This window comes from Lithobates pipiens, unplaced genomic scaffold, assembly GCF_037356315.1.
Source record: "Lithobates pipiens isolate NorthernLeopardFrog02 unplaced genomic scaffold, aLitPip1_a1.2 Scaffold_22, whole genome shotgun sequence".
NCBI classification, from domain to species: Eukaryota; Metazoa; Chordata; class Amphibia; order Anura; family Ranidae; genus Lithobates; species Lithobates pipiens.
Genome location: NW_027507784.1, coordinates 105101419 through 105125104, shown reverse-complemented (window position 1 = coordinate 105125104; position 23686 = coordinate 105101419). Strand labels below are relative to the sequence as shown.

The 23686-nt window shown below is 44.7% G+C and overlaps 1 protein-coding gene across 2 annotated transcripts in view; it reads left to right on the top strand.

Moving 5' to 3' along the window:
• LOC143924029 (intelectin-1-like) overlaps positions 1-23686 on the top strand; it is a 73114-nt gene that overhangs the window by 8403 nt on the left and 41025 nt on the right. The window contains exon 2 of one of the 2 annotated variants that reach the window (XM_077448055.1): positions 2271-2423. The exons of the other annotated variant lie outside the window; for it this stretch is intronic. The gene's annotated coding sequence lies outside the window, so the exon portion shown is untranslated. The remainder of the gene's footprint in view (positions 1-2270; positions 2424-23686) is intronic. 2 annotated transcript variants of the gene reach the window in all.

Here is a 23686-nt window from a genome sequence, read left to right as displayed (position 1 = left end):
TGCTTAGAGGAGAGGTTATAAAAACCACCAGGTGGAAGTGGCTGGCCTCTTAGAACACATGAGGGGGGGTAAGCAACCACAGGAAGATCACTGCATAACCATGACAGTAGGCTGGAGGGGGGGTGTCTGTGAGTACCACGGGCCAAGTGGGCAGTGCTAGGCTGGATGTCTTTCAATCCCATCGCCCAGAAGGGGGGTGCTTGTTTGCCGCCCACCCAAATGAAAACCCCACCAGCCGCCACTGCTTTCAGATCCCAATATGAAATGTTGTTCTTGTTACTCTGCAACTTACAAAGCTTTATCGCACATAGATATGTGTTGGGGCAATTCATCTGCACAGTCTATAGTTGCCTCTAGCATATGCTCCCCATAAAATATCTGATGATTCCCTTCCTATGTGATTGTTATTATTTCTAACACCCATAAGATTAAGTTATGGAAAGTTCATCTCTTTTGGTTCACGTTATTCCCAGAATCTGATCCCATACTCAGAGTTTCTAAAATGCAATCGAGATACAGCTACGCCCACAGTGGTCTGGGATGCCCTAAAAGCTCATCTTAGGGGGGACTCATTATTAAACAGATTTCTGCTATTAAAACTAAAACCAAAGATTGGCAAAATCTTGTGCTTGGTAAGGCTGGAAAGGCAGAAGAGATGTACCTCACTAACCCCACAGTAGACTGAACATAAATGGTTAGAGCCCCAAGCCCTATATCAGCAAGTTTCCATTACAGCAGCTGAAAATAAAAATTTTTTTATACAGCAGCATTACCTCAATGAAGGGGAAAATACAGGCAATTTATTAGCAGTAATAGCCTGTGCCCAACAGGATGTTTCCAATGTGGGCGCTATTCAGACCTTAACCAGTGAGGCGGTTTATAGCCAAGATCAAATTTCCTCAGTCTTTTCTCATTTTTTTTTTTAAGATTTCTACAAAGGAAAAGGAAAAGTTTTTGTTTTTGGATCAATACTCCCTCCCACTAATTAAACAGAAGGACTTCCATATGTTAAATGCTCCTCTTACACTAGAGGATCTTTCCCTAAGAGCGACACAGATGGCCAACAGTAAGCCCCTGGGAGCAGATGGTTTACCAGCTGAAACATATAAAAAGTATGGCAAAACTCTTTTGCCTGTCCTTCTGAAAACACTGAATGATGCCTTTGAGAATAGTTGTCTACCCTTTTCAGTGAATGAAGTAGAAGTGGTGGTACTCCGTAAGCCTGGCAAGGATCCTTTACAAAAGGGGTGCCCAACCAGTGGCCCGGGGGCCGCATGTGGCCCGCGGAGCCCTCTGATGTGGCCCGCGACCTCCTGCTCTGGGATAGAATAGAAAGAATACTGTTATTAAAGGTCAGTTTATTACTAAAATCACAGTGTATATATGGGCATATCTATTCTGCAGTGGTTACTGGGCTGCTTTCAAACTGATCTGTAGGTGCAGAGCAGTTTACCTGCAGGTTACCTGCACTGAGCCATTGACTTCTATTCTTACCTGCGAGTTTGAGCTTTCTGAAAGTGCACCAAACCTGCAGAATATAATAGAAGTCCATTGCAAACTGCAGGAAATTCAAAGGTACACTGCGTTGCTACGTGGTGTGGGTAAACCATAGTGCATCAGTGTAAAAGCAGCCTTGGGCCCCTTTCACAGGGTCAGTCCGACAGTCCAACCAATTGGACCCTCCATTCACCTCGAAGTAGTGGCAGACATAAACCGACTTGTGTTCTACCTCCAATACGATCCGCCAAAAAGTATCTTGGGCTGCGTCTGTGTCCGCTCTGCAAATGCAGAGTGGACCCGGACATGCCACCCACCCACTCCACTCATTGTGGCCCGCAACCAGTTACCAAGTTGCTTAAGTGGCCCTCACTCTTCAAAAGGTTGGGCACCCCTGCTTTACAGCCTGATTCATATAGGTCTATTTCGTTACTTAAATATGACGTTAAGCTACTGGTCTGGGTGTTGGCTACCAGATTGGCAGGGGTTATCTTCAGGCTGCTACATTTGGACCAGTCTGGATTTACCCTGGCCAGATCCCCGGCTTTAAATATTTGGAGGCTGTTTTTAAACATTAAAATTCCAGTAGACAATCCAGGAAACAGAGCCATTTACTCCCATCGACGCTGCCAAAGCTTTTGACAGCGTCAAGTGAGGATACCTGTGGCTGGTATTACATAATGTTTGGCTCAGAAACACGTTTTATATCCTGTGTACAGCTTTTATATAATGCAACCTACCGTGATAATTATATTCCCCTCCTATTTATATAGCTCTTATTCGGCTATTATACTTAGCCAGAAAATTGATAGCAAGGTTTTGACTCTGCACAATCTCCGACAAACAGTGGATCCAGGCAGTACATACTTGTACAACATACTTGTTCGTGAAAGACACACTATCACAGGAATTATCCAACTAAATTTGTGAGTATCTGGCAATGTTGGCTGAACACACCGGGGGTACACCTCCACAACTTGTTCTTGATAAATTGTTACAGACATAAAAGTAGCTGTACTAATACATAGGGTATTCTATAGTCCTGTGGTTTCTACTTATTATTTTAAAGTAAGAATAGAATTGATAATAATTCAGAAGGTAAATTCTGCTAGATCATTAGCTATTCATGTAAGATTTATAGTATTCCAAGATGTTTAGTTGTATGTTATATACTTGTTTTTTATTCTTTGGAGTATAGGTATGAGGTATTAACCATTGGAAATACATACTGTTCTCTATACAGAAAGTTGTACAGCTGGTGTGGAGATTATATGTATTGACGGGTATTTTTCTTGCTACTGAAGGCTAAATGGCCGACTGTCTGTGCATTGTAATGCCTTATACTTAAATTTACTTGATTTAAACAAAAAAAAATACATGAGAAGACTTTTAAAAGTGATGCCTTACTCTTTGCTGCAAATATTAAAACAAAAGTGTGTGCCATATATGGCCAGCAAATGTTTTTACAATGTAAAATATTTTGCGATGTTGCCTGGTGGCTAAAGATGGTTCTAGATAGTACTAATTCATTTTGTAAAATACTTGTGCTGTTTTTTTCGGGTGATTGGGAACATTTTAATTCTGTATTTTACATTCTGTTATGCCTGCCAGCTATGAAATGTCATAATCTGCATCATAATATGTGCAGATATCAGTTCATATCATCATGACTGCCAAGACTTTTCTCACTTAAAGTAGCATTAAACCTAAAAGAAAACATGTATTTTTTTATTATATTGCAGCTTACCAAATCGTAGATGTGATGTCTGCATTCGTTTTCTTTTTTAGAACTTCTTTTATTTTCATCTGGAGATCCAGCCAGTACAGCTGTTGTATTTCAAAAGAAAAAAACTTTCTTCAAGATGTATGTGTTACAGGGGTGAGACAAACCATTTTACACTAACAGGGGTGCTTCTGATCAGCTTTTATTTATTCATATAAAACCTTTATCCAAAAAGGAAAAAAAACAGTTTGCTGTAACTGCAGTTTGAACTGAAGTTTGGCTTCAATTTGTTAGTGTATTTAAATCTGCTAGTATATCTAACACTCCCCTCCCGCTAGACTGACAATGAAGCTGTCCAAAGGTGCCCCCTGTGCTCCTTCATCCAGAGTGGGGGCACTCTAATACAGGAAGTGTGTTACTGGCCAGATCACCAGGGGAAAGCAGAGGGGAAAAAGCCTAAAAAAGAAAACAAATGCAGTCACCACATATAATGATTGGTAAGCTGCTTTATATCACTTTTTAGGTTTTGCATTTAACACTGCTTTAAATGCCATTGTGGACTTGGAAAATTCTTATGGAATTCTGAGAAAGTTACAGTACTACTGGCAGTGGAGAGGAGAGGAAGGGCATATTTTTTACATGTAACCTAATAAAATGAGGCATACAGGCTTAGTAAATCTTGTACTGCAATATCAATGTATACAGAATGCATGACATCATATTTTATCAGATTGTTACATTCACAGGGAAAGTTAGCAAATAGCTGACATAAGGAATTGTCTTATTTCATTTTCCTTGTACAAGCTGTTAAAGAGTTTACTGTATCCAAGAGGAAATCAAGAGGAAGTAGAACTAAAGGCAAAACTTTTTTTTCTTTTTTATTCTGGATAGAGTAAGGGAGGCTTGTAACTGCACAAACAAAATGAAACAAAGGGTGCAAACGCCTAGTGCGTTATCCACAGCACTTTATTAAAAGCTATAGGTATATAAAATATACTCACAAACGAATTGTGAATCGCAGCATTTTAAGTAACCCTGAAAGCAAAAGCCAGCCTATCAATAGAACTCCTCTCGTTCAAATGTATGGTAACATACGTGTTTCAGGAGACATGCCTCCTTTTTCCGAACAAAACTCTGAAGAAGGGGGCATGTCCCTCTTCCTTACCCTATCCAAAGTAGAAAACAATCTCTTGCCTTCATTTCTACTTTAAAGTGGTTGTAAAGGATAACCCTTTTCTTTTTATTAAAATAATAAACATGTTATAATTACCTGCTTTATGGGTTCCTCCAGCACTCTCCTCCTATTCTCTGTGCACCACCATAGGAAGCTTCCTTTTTATTATGGCACACCTGTAGGCAGGGGCAGTCCGCCCCGGGTGCCATACATTGGAGGTGTCAAACTGGTGTGGCCCGGTGTGGCAGCTTTGATTTGAATCCCCGGACATCTGCAGAGAGTCACACAAAGTCCTGCCTCCTAGATGGACTCCTTTGAAAAACAATACACTGGTCCAATGCCGGGACGTGTGACGTCTATCCCAGGAGCCGATCCAGGAGGTGGGACTTTGTGTGACTGCAAGCCCATAGAACACCGGGCGATTCAAATCAATGTGTCCCAGTGGGCGATCCCTGCTCTGTGTGATGCTCCGGCCAGCTCGCCTCCTCCTCTCCTCTCTCTGATCCCCTGCACTGGTCAGGCTGCGCTGATGGGCATTGGTGATGCTGCATTGATGGGCACTGGTGAGGCTGCATTAATGGGCACTGGTCAGGCGGCACTGATGGGCACTGGTCAGGCTGCAGTGATGGGCATGATGGCCACTGGCAAGGCTGCATTGATGGGCACTGGTCAGGCTGCGCTGATGGGCATTGATGGGTACTGGTCAGGCTGCGCTGATGGGCACTGCTCAGGCTGTGCTGATGGACACTGTTGAGGCTGCATTGATGGGCACTGGTGAGCCTGCATTGATGGGCACTGGGCAGCCTGTGCTGATAGGCACTGGTCAGGGTGCGCTGATGGGCCTGCATTCATGGGCACTGGTGGGGCTGCATTCATGGGTACTGATGGGCACTGGGGAGGCTGAATTGATGGGCAATGGTCAGGCTGCGCTGATGGGCACTGGTCAGGCTGTGCTGATGGGCACTGGTGGGATTGCATTCATGGGCACTGGTGAGGCTTCATTCATGGACACTGGTGAGGCTGCATTCATGGGTACTGATGGGCACTGGTGAGGCTGCATTGATGGGCACTGTTCAGGCTGCATTGATGGACACTGGTGAGGCTGCATTGATGAGCACTGATGAGGCTGTGCTGATGGGCACTGATCAGGCTGCATTAATTGGCACTGGTGAGGTTGCATTGATGGGCACTGGTCAGGCTGCGCTGATGGGCATTGATGGGCACTGGTGAGGCTGCATTGATGGGCACTGATGAAGATGCATTGATGGGCACTGATCAGTCTGCATTGATGGGCAACATCAATGATAAAAGAAATAAGGGCACCAGAGAATCCAAGTGCTGGATAAGTGTGTATACCAACACCATAGGAGGTACTGAGTCACCGGAGAAGGTGACACCTATCCCTTCAACTCCCGAACACAAAAAACTGTCAACAAGAAGTGGATAGTGAACCAGTAGGAGTTCTGGAGGGGAGGAGGGGAATAAGGCAACCACAGTCTCAACCTAAGGTTAATAAACTTTATTGAGAGCAAATTAAAAAATCTAAAACAATATCAAATTGGCAGACTACACAAAAGAGGTAAAAATAGGACAACGTTGCCGCTGCTAAAAACACACATACCCGGGTTCACCAATACACTGCATATGCTCAATTCAAATTGATAATCTAGTATTAAAGCTGAAGATCAGGTTTTAGTGGGGTTACAGGAAACCTCAGTGGTGTCAGCCAGTGTACGGCTATATGGAGACACTGTGGATATCTGCTCTCACCATTCACCCAGGACCTTGTAGGTAATAACTATTATATACATTGTTACACTGTTACACTGAAAGTGGCATGACTGAAAGGGCTGGAGGTGCAGTTCCTTACTTTATGAAAATGTCAATAAGTAGGAGATGGCAGATGAAGGAAGCTCCAGTGCACACTAGATGGAGTCACAGTCTCCCCTCCACCTCCTCAGTGAGATGTTAAGCACTATGTCAGTTAATAGGGTTGGTCCCAGTTAGGGAAGTGTCACTTGAGTGCTACTCACGGTTGTGTGGGTGGTGGGGATCACCATTGATTGCAGGGCCGTTCTCAGTACCAGAGGTCTGAGCAGCTGCTGATGCCATAGACCAGTGATGGCGAACCTTGGCACCCCAGATGTTTTGGAACTACATTTCCCATGATGCTCAACTACACTGCAGAGTACATGAGCATCATGGGAAATGTAGTTCCAAAACATCTGGGGTGCCAAGGTTCGCCATCACTGCCATAGACTGTCGGTGTGGGAGCCTCGATGGCTTGGATTGGAGCCTCTTCTCTCACTGGTGCAGCCACTGAGTTACCAAGTGAAGCATTGCAGCCTCGCTTCCTGATTCCCTTACTGAGGATGACGGTGGGGGCAGCCGACAGATGAGCTATTGCTCGGCTTTGGCTGCCGACATCGCGGGCATCCTGGACAGGTAAGTGTCCATTTATTAAAAGTCAGCAGCTGCAGTATTTGTAGCTGCTGGCTTTTAATATTTTTTTTTGAGTGGACCCCATTTTAAGTATTCCAGTTCTTTTTCTGATATAAGGTTCTCTTCATGTGTGAGGCTTAGTTTGAAATTTATCTCTTCCACGATGGTGGGGAAGGGGTTGGTCGTTTTTTGTAAGTTGAACTGTCATTCAGTTGTTTTCTTATTTCTTTTTCATAGTATTCTTCTGATAGTAGGACTACTTTCCCTCCTTTGTCTCTTTTCTTAATAATTAACTTGGGCACTTTCTTTAGTTCCCAGAGGGCCAGTCATTCCTCCCAGCTCAGATTGTCTTCTTTCAAGCATGTCCAGTTTAAGTGGGACAGGTCCTCTTGTACAAAGTCCCGAAAACCCCCGGCCACTTGTTAAGATGGTGTCAAATCGCCATTAATTCCCACACACTCAAAATATGACCCTGGAAGGGGTTAAACAACCTAAACCCAAGGACAGGGAGTGCCACATCTGATATTTAGCATAAGGGAATAACTCAAAGAACTTAAAAACAAGAGCAATAGGCGGGCACTCTACCCTGAGGAAGTCCACGCCACCTAATGGAAGAAAAATTCCAGTGCGTCTGCCTTTGCACACCCTGATCTACTCCTGCACCTGCCACCTTCCCTTCACCTGTCATTTCCTCAGTGCCTTTAGCCTCCCACGGCTGCAAAGCTGAGAGAAGGACGTGCCCTGCACACTGCAGTGATCGCTCTATGGCATCAGCAGCTGCTCTGACCGCTGGTATTGGGAACGGTCCCACAATCAGTGATGATCCCCACCACCCACACAAAAGTGACACTTCCCTAACTGGGACTAACTGGGACCAACCCTATTAACTGACATGGCGCTTAATATCTCACGGAGGTGGTGGAGGGGAGACTGTAACTTCATCTAGCATGCACTGGAGCTTTCTTTATCTGCCATCTGCTATTTATTGACACTTTCATAAAGTAAGGAACTGCACCTCCAGCCCCCAGACTTTCAGTGGAGGGAGATCAACTTCATTAATGCAACAATGTATATAATAGTTATTACCTACAAGGTCCTAGGTAAATGGTGAGAGCTGATGTCCACAGTGTCTCCGTATAGCCGTACACTGGCTGACACTACTGAGGTTTCCTGCGACCCCACTAAACCCTGGTCTCCAGCTTTAATACTAGATTATCAATTTGAATTGAGCATATGTGATGTGTTGGTGAACCCGGGTGTGTGTGGTGTGTTTTTAGTGGCAACTTGTCCTATTTTTTAACTCTTTTGCGTAGTCTGCCAAATTGATCTTGTTTTTGATTTTAGAATTTCCGATCGATAAAGTTTATTAACCTTAGGTTGAAACTGTGGTTGCCTTATTCCCCTCCTCCCCTCCAGAACTCCAACTGCTTCTCTCCCCACTTCTTGTTTGACAGCATGGATGGGCACTGATGAGGTTACATTGATAGGCATTGGTCAGGCTGCACAGATGAGGTTGCATTGATGGGCACTGGTGAGGCTGCATTGATGGGCACTTGTGAGGCTGCATTGATGGACACTGGTATTGATGGGCACTGGTGAGTCTGCACTGATGAGGCTACTATGATGGTCACTGATGAGGCTGTGTTGATGGACACTGCTGAGGGTGCACTGATGGCACTGATCAGACTACATTGATGGGCACTGATGAGGCTGCATTGATGGGCACTGATCAGGCTTCATTAACCACTTGACCACTGGGCACTTAAACACCCTTAATAACCAGACCAATTTTCAGCTTTCGGTGCTCTCACATTTTGAATGACAATTACTCAGTCATGCAACACTGGACCTATATGAAATTTTTGTCCTTTTTTTCACACAAATGGAGCTTTCTTTTGGTGGTATTTAATCACCGCTGGGTTTTTTATTTTTTGTGCTATAAAAGAAAAAATACAGAAAATTCTGTAAAAAAATTAATTTTTCTTCATTTCTGTTATAAAATTTAGCAGATTAGTAATTTTTTCTTCATAAATTTTGGCCAAAATTTATACTACTACATATCTTTGGTAAAAATAAGTACAAATTGGTGGATATTATTTGGTCTTTGTGAAAGTTATAGAGTCCACAAGCTGTGGTGCCAATATCTGAAAATTGATCACACCTGAAGTACTGACGGCCTATTTCAATTCTTGAGACCCTAACATGCCAGAAAAGTACAAATACCCCCCAAATGACCCCTTTTTGGAAAGAAGACATTCCAAGGTATTTAGTAAGAGGCATGATGAGTTTTTTGAAGTTGTCATTTTTTCCCACAATTCTTTGCAAAATCAAGATTTTTTTTACTTTTTTTTTTTTTTTTCACAAAATTGTCATATTATCAGTTTATTTTTCACACAGCATATGCATACCACAAATTACACCCCAAAACACATTCTGCTATTACTCCTGAGTACGGCGATACCACATGTGTGAGACTTTTACACAGTGTGGCCACATACAGAGGCCCAACATGCAGGGAGCACCATCAGGCATTCTGGAGCACCCAGGACAATTCTGACATTTCTCTCCTACATGTAAAAATCATAATTTATTTGCTAAAAAATTACATCGAATCCCAAAACATTATATATGTTTTTTTAGCAAACACCCTGGAGAATACAATGGTGGTTGTTGCAACTTTTTATCTCGCACGGTATTTGCGCAGCAATTTTTCGAATGCTTTTTTTTGGGAAAAAAAAACAGTTTTGTGCTTAAAAAAAAAAAAACACAGTAAAGTTAGCCCAATTTTTGCATAATGTGAAAGATGAAGTTATACCAAGTAAATCGATACCCAACATGTCACTCTTCAAAATTGCACAGGCTCGTGGAATGGCGCCAAACGTCGCTACTTAAAAATCTCCATAGGCGACGATTTAATTTTTTTTTACTGGTTATATGTTTTGAGTTACAGAGGAGGTCTAGGGCTAGAATTATTGCTCTCGTTCTAACGTTCGCAGCGATACCTCACATGTGTGGTTTGAACACCGTTTTCATATGTGGACGGGACTTACGTATGCGTTTTCGCTTCTGCATGCGAGCACATGGGGACGGGCGCTTTAAAAAAAAAAAAAATGTATTGTTCATTTTACTTTATTTATTTTAGTTTGACATTTTTTTCCCCAAAAATACATTTTTTGATCACTTGTATTGCTATTACAAGGAATGTAAACATCCCTTGTAATAGGAATATGGCATGACAGGTCCTCTTTACAGTGAGATATGGGGTCAATAAGACCCACATCTCACCTCTAAGCTGGGAAGCCTGAAAAAAAAAAAAAAGATTCTGGATTTGATCGAATTGGCGAGTCGGTAGAAGCACCGGAGGGCGGCGGGAGGGGGGGGGTGTCTATGGCTGGGTATTGCAGGGTATCACCGACTATGGCTGGGTATGGCTGGGTATATCAGAGTATGGCTGGGTATCTCAGATTATGGCGTTGCAGAGTATTGCGTTGCAGAGCATTGCAGGATATTGACGGGTGTTGCAGAGCATTGCAGAGTGTTGCACGGTATTGGCGGGTGTTGCAGAGCATTGCAGAGCATTGCAGAGTGTTGCAGAGCGTTGCAGAGTGTTGCAGAGTATTGCAGGGTATTGCAGAGTAATGCAGAGTATTGCACGGTATTGCACGGTAATGCAGAGTATTGCAGGGTAATGCAGAGTATTGCAGGGTATTGCAGGGTAATGCAGAGTATTGCAGGGTATTGCAGAGTTATTGCAGAGTTATTGCAGGGTTATTGCAGAGTTATTGCAGAGTTATTGCAGGGTTATTGCAGAGTTATTGCAGAGTTATTGCAGAGTTATTGCAGGGTTATTGCAGGGTTATTGCAGGGTTAATTTTCGGTGAGCAGCGATGTGGGCACTGCAGATGCAGCCCACATCGCTGCTGACACCGATCTCTTCCCCCTCCGCTGTTCCGATCGGTACAGAGAGGGGGAGGGAGGAACCGGCGTCATAACATGACGCCGGTTTGTTTACAAGTGATCACTCCGTCATTTGACGGAGCGATCACGCGGTAAACGGCCGCTATGAGCGGCCGTTTACCGTGATCCGTGATGCGCCGGGTCCTGTGGACCCGGCGGTCACGGATGCTCTCGAGTGCGCGCCCCAGGGGGCGCGCGAGAGCGGAATTCTGGGAGGACGTCATATGACGGCCTCCCAGAGTTAAGAAACCGCCCTGAAGCCGTCATTCAGCTATAGGGCGGTTATTAAGTGGTTAATGGGCACTGATCAGGATGCATTGGTTGGCACTCGGGTTAGGTTGCATTGATGGGCACTAATGAGGCTGTGCTGATGGCCACTAGCGAGGCTGCATTGATGGACATTGATGGGCACTTGTGAGGCTGCAGTCATTGCCATAGAAACAATTATAAAGAGGAGGATTTAGTAAGAAGACCACGCCCATGTGTGGGGGTCAGAAATATTTCTGCACCCAGGTGTCTGTGACCCTAAAATCAGCCATGTCTGTAAGTTCACTCCCGAAAGAATTTTTTTTTTACTTAGAACCTAAAAAATGACAGAACTCCTATTAGAAATTAAGCCAGTCAATATTTAATCAGCATAAACGCGATATGAAAACACTGACAATACCCAGAACAAGTATTGTCCATTGTTTATATTTGTAGCGCCTACTTCCTTAGGAGCCGCTAGAATTTTGCCCAGGTTCCTCCCCAGTGGATTGTCCTCCAGGCAGGCACACAATCTCAGCCACACTTTTCTTCAATAACCAGTCTGGGGGTGTTGTTTTTATTTTTGGAGAGTTTGGATAAGGTTGAGGAGATTGAGTGGGATATTCAAAAAACAGAAACAATGTACATGTTGAGGACAGTGAACTCCTTTCTATAGAGCTGAAGCAGAAGTCCTTGCATATAGCAAACTGTGGACTTGGCTTGTAATGGAAAAAGGTAAAATTAAAGCTGAAGTCTTTGAATATAGCAAACTATGAACATGGCTTGGAGTAGAAGCAGTTAACAGCACAAAAGCTTTTTACTTTAGAGCAATGAGAGCATAGTCCCTTTACAAGAATTTAGATCAAATAAGCTCTTTAGGACCCCAACCACGTACCCTTTAGCAAACACGCAGCTGACCTGGAACAAGAGGGGATGGCAGAAGCCCAAAAGTCTCTAAGCCCTTGTACACACGGTCGGAGATTCCGATGGAATGTGTCCTATCGGACCGTTTTGTCGGATATTCTGACTGTGTGTGGTCTGCATCGGACTGTTTCCGTCTGAATATCCGACGGACCAAGTTTTCCAACTTGCTGGTAAAATTTTCCCACAAAATGCTCCTATCGGATATACTCCGATCATGTGTAGCCTACTCCGACGGACAAAGTGCCACGCATGCCCAGATCAAATTCCTAGACCAAAGCTATTGGCTACTAGCCTGAATGTAGTCCCGTCGTAATGAAATAGCGTCATCACATTATGTACAAACGGATTTTCCGACAATTTAGTCCGACCGGTGTGTATGCAACATCACTTCCGGACCTCTTCCAGAAGTAATCCGTCTGAATTACTCCGACGGATTTGGTTGTCGGAATCTCCGACCGTGTGTACAAGGGCTAAGATCTCTCAGCAATCTGTGCTCACAAAATGTCCAGGGAAAGCTGATTGCCTACTTCCAACTTCCAAGCGAGACTTTCCTCCAGTAATACCAGACTAGATCTTCAGCAGACAGCCCCTCAGTCAACTCTCAGAAGCTTCAGCATCCAGGCCCTAAGGTCTCCCAACTGAGGCCTTATGAACAGCAAGCATACGGTAGCAGAGGGCAGCAAAGCCTCCGGACTGGACTGATCCTCTGCAGGATAATACCCAGAGTTCCGTGTGCTCAGAGAATTTATACAGACACCCAGCATGCCTTCAGGGCCCTCCTCCCTGGGATTGGCAAGGGCTGCATAAATATACATACTGTCATCTGCATAGCTCCACACTTATGTTCCAGTGAATTCTACCAGCTCCCTGGAAAGCAGAAGGAGTAAACAGGCTAGCAGCAGCTAAGAACATTGAACTGACTTAATCAACTGCACTGTCTACAGTCAGCAGAATTCAATTTACCTAACATAATAATTACAGCCACACTGGTTACAGTGAGGCTAGCACAAACAGGGCGTTAGAAAAATTTAGCTGCAAAGCCACTAACAATGCCCGGAAAAAGCGTCTGTAAAAACATGATTTTAGTAGCTTTTTGCATTGGTGTTAATGCACGTTTAGCCACATTAGCGTTTAGCAGTGTTTTTCTGCCTCTGTTCGAAATCAATGGTTCCCTATGAGAGCCATCTTAATGAATCTGACTTTGAGCCCATTGATTTGAATAGCAGTCACATCCAAGTTGGATCATCATGATCCGACTTGTGGTGTGACTTGTGCTCTGAGGATCTGGAAGGGGAACCCCAAGCCGTTTTTTTTTTTTTTGGCGTGGGGTTATCCTTCAAGATCCTCAGAGCACAGAAAAGTCTGAAAAAAACAGCATGGGGTTCCCCCAAATCCATACCAGACCCTTATCTGAGCATCCAGCTAGGCAGGTCAGGAAAGGGGGGAGGGGGCGAGCGAGCCCCCCTTATGGACCATAAGAGGCCACACACCCTCAACATGGGAAGGTGGGTGCTTTGGGGCACGGGGGGCTCTGCGCCCCCCACCCTGAAGCACCTTGTCCCCATGTTCTGACAACCCTGGGCGTGTGGCAGATAGCTTATCGGAATCTGAAAGCCCCCTTTAACAAAGGGGGCCCCCAGATCCCGACTCCTCCTTATGTGAATGGGTATAGGTATGTTGTACCCCCACCCATTCAACCCCTAAAAAGGCAGTGTAGTGTAAATAAATACAAGAGACGGTTTTAACAAATAATTTATTAAAAATCTTCCTCTGGTCTTCTCCCTGTGGTCTTCTCCCTCTGGTCTTCTCCCTCCGGTCTTCTTCCTCCAGTGTTCTCTGCCGCCGATCCGATCCTCCTCCGACACTGCCTCCCATTGTTTTGCCTACTTCACTCTCTCTCCCGGTTCTTATATAGCCATGTGGTGTGGACATCCGGTGACGTCGGCATGAGACCCCACCCCACGTCAGAAGACAACAGTGGTGGAGAACACTGGAGGGAGCAGACCAGAGGGAGAAGACCGGTGGAAATATTTTAATAAAGGACTTGTCAAAACCATCTCTTGGCCTATGCCACTTACAGTTCCTAAAAGTCTGTGTGTGCATGAGGTCATAGACTAACATGGAGAGGTGTTTTTAAGCTGCAATAAAAACATCTAACACTTGTAAAAGCAGCTGTAAAGATGCCCTTTGTGCATGAGGCCTAAATTTACCAAGAAAAAACACACACAGCTCCACTGAACACAGTGAACCAGCACTAAATCTAACTAATTCTAGCCTCTATCTAGGAGGGTGCTACATTCACCCCCCACCAAAAACAGGCCATGTCCTCATTGCTCTGAGCTTAAAGCTCCTAACAAAAACTGTCTACAAAAAAGGGTAGAATATGCCACAGAATTAGAGGGGAAAAGAGAAGTTAACAATTAACAAACGCCACGTGGCGTTCCACATATTTGCAATAAAGAATGTATACAAATAAATAAGAAGTAGAAAAATAAGTTTGTACAAAATATATGCACAATATATACAGCCTAGCTGGTAGAGTCCTACCAATATTTTAGAGTATTAGCAACAAGTGCACCCCCTGCCAAAAATAAATTGAGAGGGGGATGACACAGCAAACATAGACATTTCCTATTCATATGTAGCACCCTCTACCTGTATTTAGGTGCTAGTAATGGGTTTTTGCTAGGAGACTGTCAGCACAGTCAAATGTAGGCAGGCCTATGCTGCAAGCTAGGCCTGTCTGTATTGATCTGGGGGCTAGAAGTGGTCAGAGTAGCAGCGGGTGTAACCACCTGTGCTCCAGTTCTGAGGCGCCTCCCCTGCTTCCAGGGAGAATGTTCCGGAAGAGGGGCTGGGACCAGAACTGGAGCAGGAGGCAGCTCATGTGGGAGCCCTGACCAATCCCCAACGTGTATTGGCAGGAGATGGGCCTGCTATATAAACTGAGGTAACATGCCACTGGGGGGAGTTGTCGGCTGACTAGGCAGCAGCAGGAGGGCACCCCCATCTGGGGGGGGGGGTGTCGATAGCAGGAGAAGGCCCAGGGAGAGATGTGAAGGAACTTTGCCTTTACGCAGTCATTGGCAATGTCTTTATCATCACACAGTCTTTGGTAAAGAACTCCTGGAGTAGAGGGGCAGGTGAAGGTGTCGGAACATATGGTCCAGTCAAGTTCTCCATCAAGGACTCAGGGCAGAGAAAGGTCAGTGAGTGATACCACAGTGGAGGGCTGGAAACGCCATAAAGTCTGTGAGGGAACTTTACATCTACACGGCCATTAGCAAAGTCTTCATTATTTACACAGTGAATGATGAGGAGTCCTGGATCAGAGGAGAGACGGTGGGCATATGTGTCAAATTGATGTGGCCTAAAGGCACACAATTTGCAAGCTGGGATGGCTGGGAACAGTAGTCCACCCTCCAATAGAAAGCTTTTAAACTACTAGGCCTCCGGGGAAAGGTGCTGCAGGCCTCAGGCCTAGTAGCAGCGAGTCGGCTTAAGGACTTATTCAGAGTGAGTCCTTCTTTCTCACAGAAGAAGATGGGACATCACTTTATTTCAGGATAAGTTTTGTGCAGGAGGAAAGAAGTTCTGGGAGCATTATTCTTACATGGTCAAGAATAATGTCCTCATTCTTTACACTGTAATGGATGGGGAATTCTTAGAAGCAATACTCTGTGGGAGTTGAGCAGAGGAGGAGTAACAGGCTGCATGGTGATGCAGGAGGAAGAATCATAGCAATTATAAATGCACATCATCTCTTCTGTCTCTAACAATGTGCTAACTTTTGCAGTCTTCTATAATATGATGGCAATTAAACTATCCTATGGGCATCCCATATACCCTTTCCCCAACCAAGTTGTATCCCCCCAATAAAAACAAAAACAAAACTAGCAAAAGACTGTTCATTGCCTCTGAAGGTGATGTATGGGAGTCTGGCAGCGGGGTGAATTGGTGGATTGTCTGTTACTAGTGGCAACTACACCGCTACACATATTTATCCTATACCTATCTAAACACACTCACATATTTACAGAAATAGGCTAGGACTGAAACTGAAGTCACCTGGAAGATAACAGAATTAGTACATCCTAACAAACTGATATGTAAAATATACTTATAGGATAAAGATTGAAGCACTACCCCCCGGAGGGATAATCCTTCAAAGGTTCACAATACTAGAACATATCATTCCTGACCTTAAATTAAGAAATGTTTTATTGCTGTTGTAAAGATTATCCTGATAAATTTTGTTGTATGTATAAAATGACAATAAAGTATATTATCTTATCTATTATGTTATGTATGAATGTAAAACTGATGCAGGTGTGCTCAATCTACTCTAAGCACATAAATCACAATATCAAATACTATCACATCCTACTCTCAGCAAACTGTGCTACCTGGTGGCCGAAACACACTACCAGGCCCTACTGGGCACAAAAGAGCACTTGTAATATAATTTCTGCAAATGAGTAACATATTTTTATGTTTGGATAGATTTGCCATGTAGCGTCCTCATGAGCCCTGGAAAACAAAGCACAAACAGACATCCTAGCTACTCTTAAGTTATCTAGACATCTGCACTTAACATGAATTGCTATGAAATATTTCTCTTTAGCCAGGGACACTTAGCAGCACATAGCAACAATAAAATTGTTCTTCAATGTTTGGGTTCTGACTGCTAGCCAAAGTCCATAAACACAAGTAGGAAATGTGAAGTCCAGTTCAACTGGTACTTGCAGTGCCACCACCTCTGCAGCATCAAGAGCAACAACTTCTGTTCATCTTTAAGGCTGGGTTCACATTGCCGTACAGAGCATCTCACAGAATCCCTGTCTAATTTCGCACTTGAGCCGCTCCAGAGATGTGGGAACTGGCTCCATTGAGAGCCCAGTCACAATCTCCTGACATGCAAATTCGAGAAACCGGGGGATTGCGGGGAAACCCTCATCCAATTCGCAATAGTGTGAACCCAGCCTAAAGTTGGGCAATGAATCATTCCCCTGCTGGGTAGAAACTTCTTTTTAGCAATCAAGAGTCTCCTATAGTAAGCCATTGCCCATTACTAACAACAGTTCAAAGCAATGTCTCCTGATAGCAAGGGTTGTGTTGTTGGGGAGCACTTCAGCTCCTGACAGGGGCGGACGGACTATTCGGTCACTCGGTCGCCGACCGAGGGCCCCCGGAGTCAGGGGGCCCCATGAGCTGCTCAGTCTGTCCTTGGATGTGCCCACAGCATATTATGAAGGATTGGGGAAGTTTATGCACCGTGGAGGTAGTGAGCGATGTCATCCCTGCCTGCAGTTAGTGAGGCTATATGAGAGAACTGGGGTGCTGGCCGATTACAGAGCGATCGTGGAGCAATGAGAATGATAGAAGTAACAGGCGCTCTGGCCACCTCTCCTCCTGGGGAATTCAGCAGAGGGGCGGGGCCACAGTGCACATCCATGCCGCGGGGGAAAGTCAGTGAGAGAGCTGGAGGCTGCAGAGTGAAGACAGAGAGGAATCATCATGTCGGGGACAGTCAGCTGACCTGCCTTGTGTGCAGCAGCAGGTCAGTGTGTAATCACAGCATGTCTCTGATCACCAGCCAGGCTCACTGTGTGTTCCTTCTTCCCCAATGCCCATCTACCAGGTGCTATTCCCTGGTACTCTGATAGCTGTACACTGAGTGCCCCTCAGATATATCAGTATTGTATATAAGGAATAGGTCTCAGTATACAGATATCAGTGTGTAGATGTCAGTTATATATAGAGAATAGCACTTAGTGATATTTCCTTATGTGTTACACTGACATCTATACACTGAGTGCTTTCCCTAACACTGATATCTGTATACTGAGAGCTATTCCTTATATACAACACTGATATATCTGTACACTTCAGCGGAAAGAACGATCAGTGAGAAGAATGTTCCTTACATTGGTGGTCAGCAGAAAGAATGTTCCTTACATTGGTGGTCATGGTGGTCAGTAAGAAGAATGTCCTTTACATTGGTGGTCAGTGAGAATAATGTTCCTTACACTGATGGTCAGCAGAAAGAATGTTCCTTACATTGGTGATCAGTGAGAAGAATGTTCCTTACATTGGTGGTCAGCGGGAAGAATGTTCCTTACATTGGTGATCAGTGAGAAGAACGTTCCTTACATTGGTGGTCAGCGGGAAGAATGTTCCTTACATTGGTGGTCAGTGAGAATAATGCTCCTTACATTGGTGATCAGTGAGAAGAATGTTCCTTACATTGGTGGTCAGTGAAAATGATATAAAGTAAATAAAAATTATAAAAAAAAAAAATGTAAAGCACACCCATGACCCCCGCACACGCTCTATATGAAAAGCTTTATGTAGGATGAGCACATGTATGTAAATATGTGTCTATAGACAAAAATGCTGGACTCAGGAGCATGCCGTAAGGTACCCCCCCCCCCCCCGGGAGATCGCTTCTTGTAGGGGGTTATCTGATGCAGAGAGGAGCCGTGAGGGCCACCGCCGGACCTTAGAAGACAAGAATCAGGGCCACTCTGTGCAAAACTAACTGCACAGTGGAGGTAAGTATATGTTTGTTATTTTTTTTTAAAAAGAGTCTTTACAAACACAAACTTATGTAGTGTGGGCAGTGCAATATGATTGTGGGGATTTGTGTGGGTGTGGCTTGAGTGTGGGTGGGAACACATGGGCAGGGACAGGGGGCCCCAGGATCTCCTATTGCCCAGGGGCCCCATGAGTTGTCAGTCCGCCCCTGGCTCCTGATTGTAGAATTAGAAGATTCTCCTTTTAATGGTAAGCCATTTCCCCCACTCAAAGCAACAACTCGCCCTATGTAGCCAATGTATCCTTTTTCCTTTGTTGCTTAGATGCAAAGGGATTTAGAACTAGGGGATTGCTTTTTTAAGTTAAAGTTGAGATCAAAACTTTAACTTGAAAACTGGACTGGAGAAGCTTTGGCAGAAAGCCTTTCCTCCTCTGCACTTGTGTAGAACTTTTTTTTTTTTTAAATCTTTTTTATTGAGTTTTCATTGGCATACAAATTTGCCCACGCAGGGGCCAAACATTTCCCACACAGGGGAAAACTTCCAAATGCACTTGTGTAGAACTTTAGTGAGCAGCTGTCCTTTGCCACAACAGCAGCTCACATAAAGTTGACTTAGTGAAAGTTGGCGGCCATTTTAAGCCTGACAGTCCAGCTTTCTGAAACACAAAGGCCGACCTTAAAATAAAACAAACAGAGGTACAGGTACACTCCTCTCTGGATCCTCAATGATAGAATTCAGGATTCGGGATTTGTAGCTGTGTCTAGAGTGAAAGTCACTGGTCCTGACAGCTGAATTGGACTTGCAGATTGAAAGTGTATTTTCATTATTTTATAAAAACGATTTGGTGAAAAATTACACTGTGTGGATTTCCCTCTGTACTTTAATCCCCTCCTTGGAGTATATTTCGGCTTAGTAGTTTAGGGAACTTGAATTTCGGATCGTGGTGTATGTGGCAGCAAGGCATTTAGTGATCTCATTGTGGTATCAGAGCAGCTGGTAAGGAGCTCATTAAACATTTGTGGTGATTCCCTTAGGGAGTACTTTTCATGGTGGTGCACATGATCATTTTTTCACAGCAAGAGGGAACAAATGTTGATGTTTTGGATCTGATCACTTTTTGCACTTTATAAGTATTGCACTATAATCTTTGCACCTTTTTGGACAATTTTTGCACATCATGCATGGATTTGCTAATATGAGATGAGTTAATTATATGTTTAATGCACTTTTATTAACAGTGTTTTTTTATGAGATGTATTGATTTATATTTGTATAAAGATAGCACACGTTAGAATATTGTTTTATTGTAGTTTATTACACACCTGGTTGTTTAGATGCAGCAGTCCTTTACATTCAATTTTGAATTTTTTTTTTCCACTCAGTCTTTTTACAAAGATAATTTATTTTTTCAGCTAGAGCACGAATATTGTTTGGGTTTAAAGCTGAATTTGACTGCAGGTGAATTAGCTGCCCACCCCCCACTGGCTCCCCGTTAGCATCCGACTCCTTCCATGTATGGATGATAAGGTTAATTGCGACTATGAGCTTATCCTCGCTCGATGAATCTGGCACTGTTGAACTGCTGACAGCTGGCTCCTCTGTAGCATGGTTAGTAGGTTTGGCTGTGGTTGCAATTTTGTACAGGTTGAGATGACAGATTCGCTTTGCTGAAGGATGGTGGTCTGGCTGACAACCATTGGTCCCGGGGCCAACGGCTGCACTGTGATCTCACCACTGCTCTTCAGAAACCTGGAGGCTGACTCCAGCATCTCTGGGGCATAACTGGTCTCCCAATCTACTTTTAGCATGTTGGACTACAAACTGCTTGCAGCTGCCTCAGTAACCCTTTACCGCAATTGGCCACACCAGTCCCAGGCTAAAAACTTGACTGGGATGTGCTGGCATCTCCCGCAGACAACCGGAACATGCTCAACCTCACCCTTACTGCATAGAGCTAGACTCCCCTGCAGTATTAGCCAGACATCAGTGTCAGTGAGCAACCTGTTCTGTACCTCGGCCAACCAATCTGGTCCCCATCCAGCAGTGACATGGGTCCGAAGAAATTAATGTATGTCATGTGGATACACTCACTCCACGTCTTCTTTTCGTACACACCGGGAAATGATGAACCTGCTTCCCCCAGTCTTTTGGATTGGCCGAACCCAAACAGCGACTCAGTCCACTCTTTGCAATAGGCTGACACTTTGGGGGTAGCTCCTCCTGTTGGGAAGACTCTCCCAGGGCTTTCTTTCCTGTGATGCTCCCGCACTGCACATTAACTCACTGTCTCTACTGTAAAACAGACAGCTGTAGTAGCAGGCACACAATCTCAGTCAAACTTTTCTTCAATAACCAGTCTAGGGGTGTTGTTTTTGTTGTTTTTATTTTTGGAGAGTTTGGATAGGGTTCAGAGGATTTAGTGGGATATTCCAAAAATGGAAACTATGTACAGGTTTAGGACAGTGAACTCTTTTCTATACAGCAGAAGTCCTTGTATATAGCAAACTGTGGACTTGGCTTGGAGTAGAATCAGTTAACAGCACACAAGCATCTTACTTTAGAGCAATGAGAGCACAGTCCTTTCACAAGGAATTAGATAAACTAAGCTCTTTGGGACACCAGCCAATGTTCCCTTTAGCAAACGCACAGCTGACCTTCTGGTACAAGAGGGGTGGCAGCAGCCCAAAAGTCTCTACGATCTCTCAGCAGTCTGTACTCCAGGGAAAGCTGATTGCCTCCTTCCAACTTCCAAGTGACATTTTCCTCCAGTGATACCAGACTAGATCTTCAGCAGACAGCCCTTTAGTCAGCTCTCAGCAGCTTCAGCATCCAGGCCCTCAGGTTACCCACGGAGGCCTCATGAACAACAAGCACATGGCAGCAGTGCCCCAGGAGGGCACCAAGCCCCCCAGGCTGGAAAAGACCCAGAGCTCTGTGAGCTGATAGAATTTATACAGACTCCCAGCATGCCTTCAGGTCCAGCTGCACTGGTTACAGTCAGCAGAACTAAATTTACCTGACACAGTAATTACAGCCACACTGGTTACAGTGAGGCTAGCTAAACTTACCTAGAAAAAACACACACAGCTCCACTGAACACAGTGAGCTAGCACTAAATCTAGCTAATCCTAGCATCTATCTGGGAGGGTGCTACAGATTTAAAAAGGGATATGCTATACTACTATACTACAGAGTGCAGAGTTCAGGGGTGTGGTACATCAGAGTGAAGAGTTCAGGGGTGTGCTATGTATAGAGTGCAGGGTTCAGGGGTGCAGTATGTATAGAGTGCATGGTTCAAGAGTGTGCTATGTACAGAGTACAGAGTTCAGGAGTGCGCTATGTACAGAGCGCAGAGTTCAGGAGTGTGCTACATACACTGTGCAGAGTTCAAGAGTGAGGTACTTACAGATGGCAGAGTTCAGGCCTGCACTACATACAGAGTGCACAGATTAAAGAGTTCAGGTTTGTGGTATATACAGAGTGCAGTATCTACAGAGTTCAGAGGAAAGTATGTACAGAGCAGAGTTCAGGGGTGCGGTATGTACTCAGTGCACAGTACAGGGGTGCAGTTTGAACCGAGTGCAGAGTTCAGAAGTGCAGTATGTACACAGAGCAGAGTTCAGGGGTGTGGTATATACAGAGTGCAGAGTTCGGAAGTGCGGTTTGTACAGAATGCAGAGTTCAGTGGTGTGGTATGTACAGAGTGCAGAGCTTAGTGGTGTGGTATGTACAGAGTGCAAAGTGCAGAGTTCAGGGGTGCGATATGTACAGAGTGCGGAGTTCAGAGGTGCAGTATGTGCAGGGCTGGACTGGGACAGAAATTTGGCCCTGGACTTCCTCCAGGCCGGCCCACTTACATTTTGAGTGTCCCAGCAGCACTCCCTTACATCAAAGTGTCCCATCACCCCCCCCCCTTCAAACACTGTGTCCCATCAGCACCCCTTATATCAGAGTGTCCTATTACCAGCCCCCTTACATCAGAGTGTCCCATGAGCAGCCCCCTTACGTCAGAGTGTCCCATGAGCAGCCCCTTACATCAGAGTGTCCCATCAGCACCCCCTTACATCAGAGTGTCCCATGAGCAGCCCCTTACGTCAGAGTGTCCCATGAGCAGCCCCTTACATCAGAGTGTCCCATGAGCAGCCCCTTACATCAGAGTGTCCCATGAGCAGCCCCTTGCATCAGAGTGGCCCATCACCAGCCCCTTACATCAGAGTGGCCCATCACCAGCCCCCTTACAACAGAGTGGCCCACTGAGCCATCGGCCCACCGGGAAACTCCCAGTAGTCCCAATGGCCAGTACATGCCTGAGTATGTGCAGAGTGATGACCACTTTACAACCAAAAATTACATTCTCTTTTCCTCCAAATTTCCCCCTCTACCAGTACAGTGCTCTCCTTCCACCTCCCACCTCTAAATCCCCCTCTTTGACAGTAAGTATAGCAAATGCTGCTGCAGAAGATCTGCTACAGCTTACCCAAAGACTTAACCAAGGAGGAGAGTGCAGACTGTGAGGCGGCTGCAGGCACAGGATTCAAGCTGCTGCTGCCACTAATGCTGGGTTCCTGGAGAGAGGTGGAACGGCGTACAATAGCTGATATCACTCTACCACTGACTGTCGCAGGGCTGCCTGCAACTAGAGGAGCAGCATCAGCAAATGTGGCCGCCTGCTCACTTCCCAGCTGCTGCTTGTACTGCTTATATAGAAAAATAAGCTACATTTTCTCCTACTCTGTATTGCCAGAGGTGCCAACTCAGTACTCTGCCTAAAAGAGGCCATGATTTATGGACATCTTATGTCCCTAATAGACATTTACGAACAGCTGTAAAAATCTGGGATTTTTACAAACAGTACGTAACGGTATGGACAGTTGGCAACCCTGGTAATGGGGTGATACAACTAGTGGGACATTTTTTAACTTAATGCAGGGAATGAATTATGGTAGAAAACATCAGGGCTACAGCTGGCACTAGAGGAGCAGCATCTGCAAATGTGGCCATTTGCTCACTTCACGACTGCTTAGGTTGCTTAGGTACCCCACTTATATAGAAATATAAGCCTCATTTGTTCCTACTCTGTATTGCTGAAGGTGCCAGCCTAGTACTCTGCCTAAAAAATGCCAACATTTATGAAGATTTTATGTCCCTAATGGACATTTATGGACAGGTGTAAAAATCACAGAT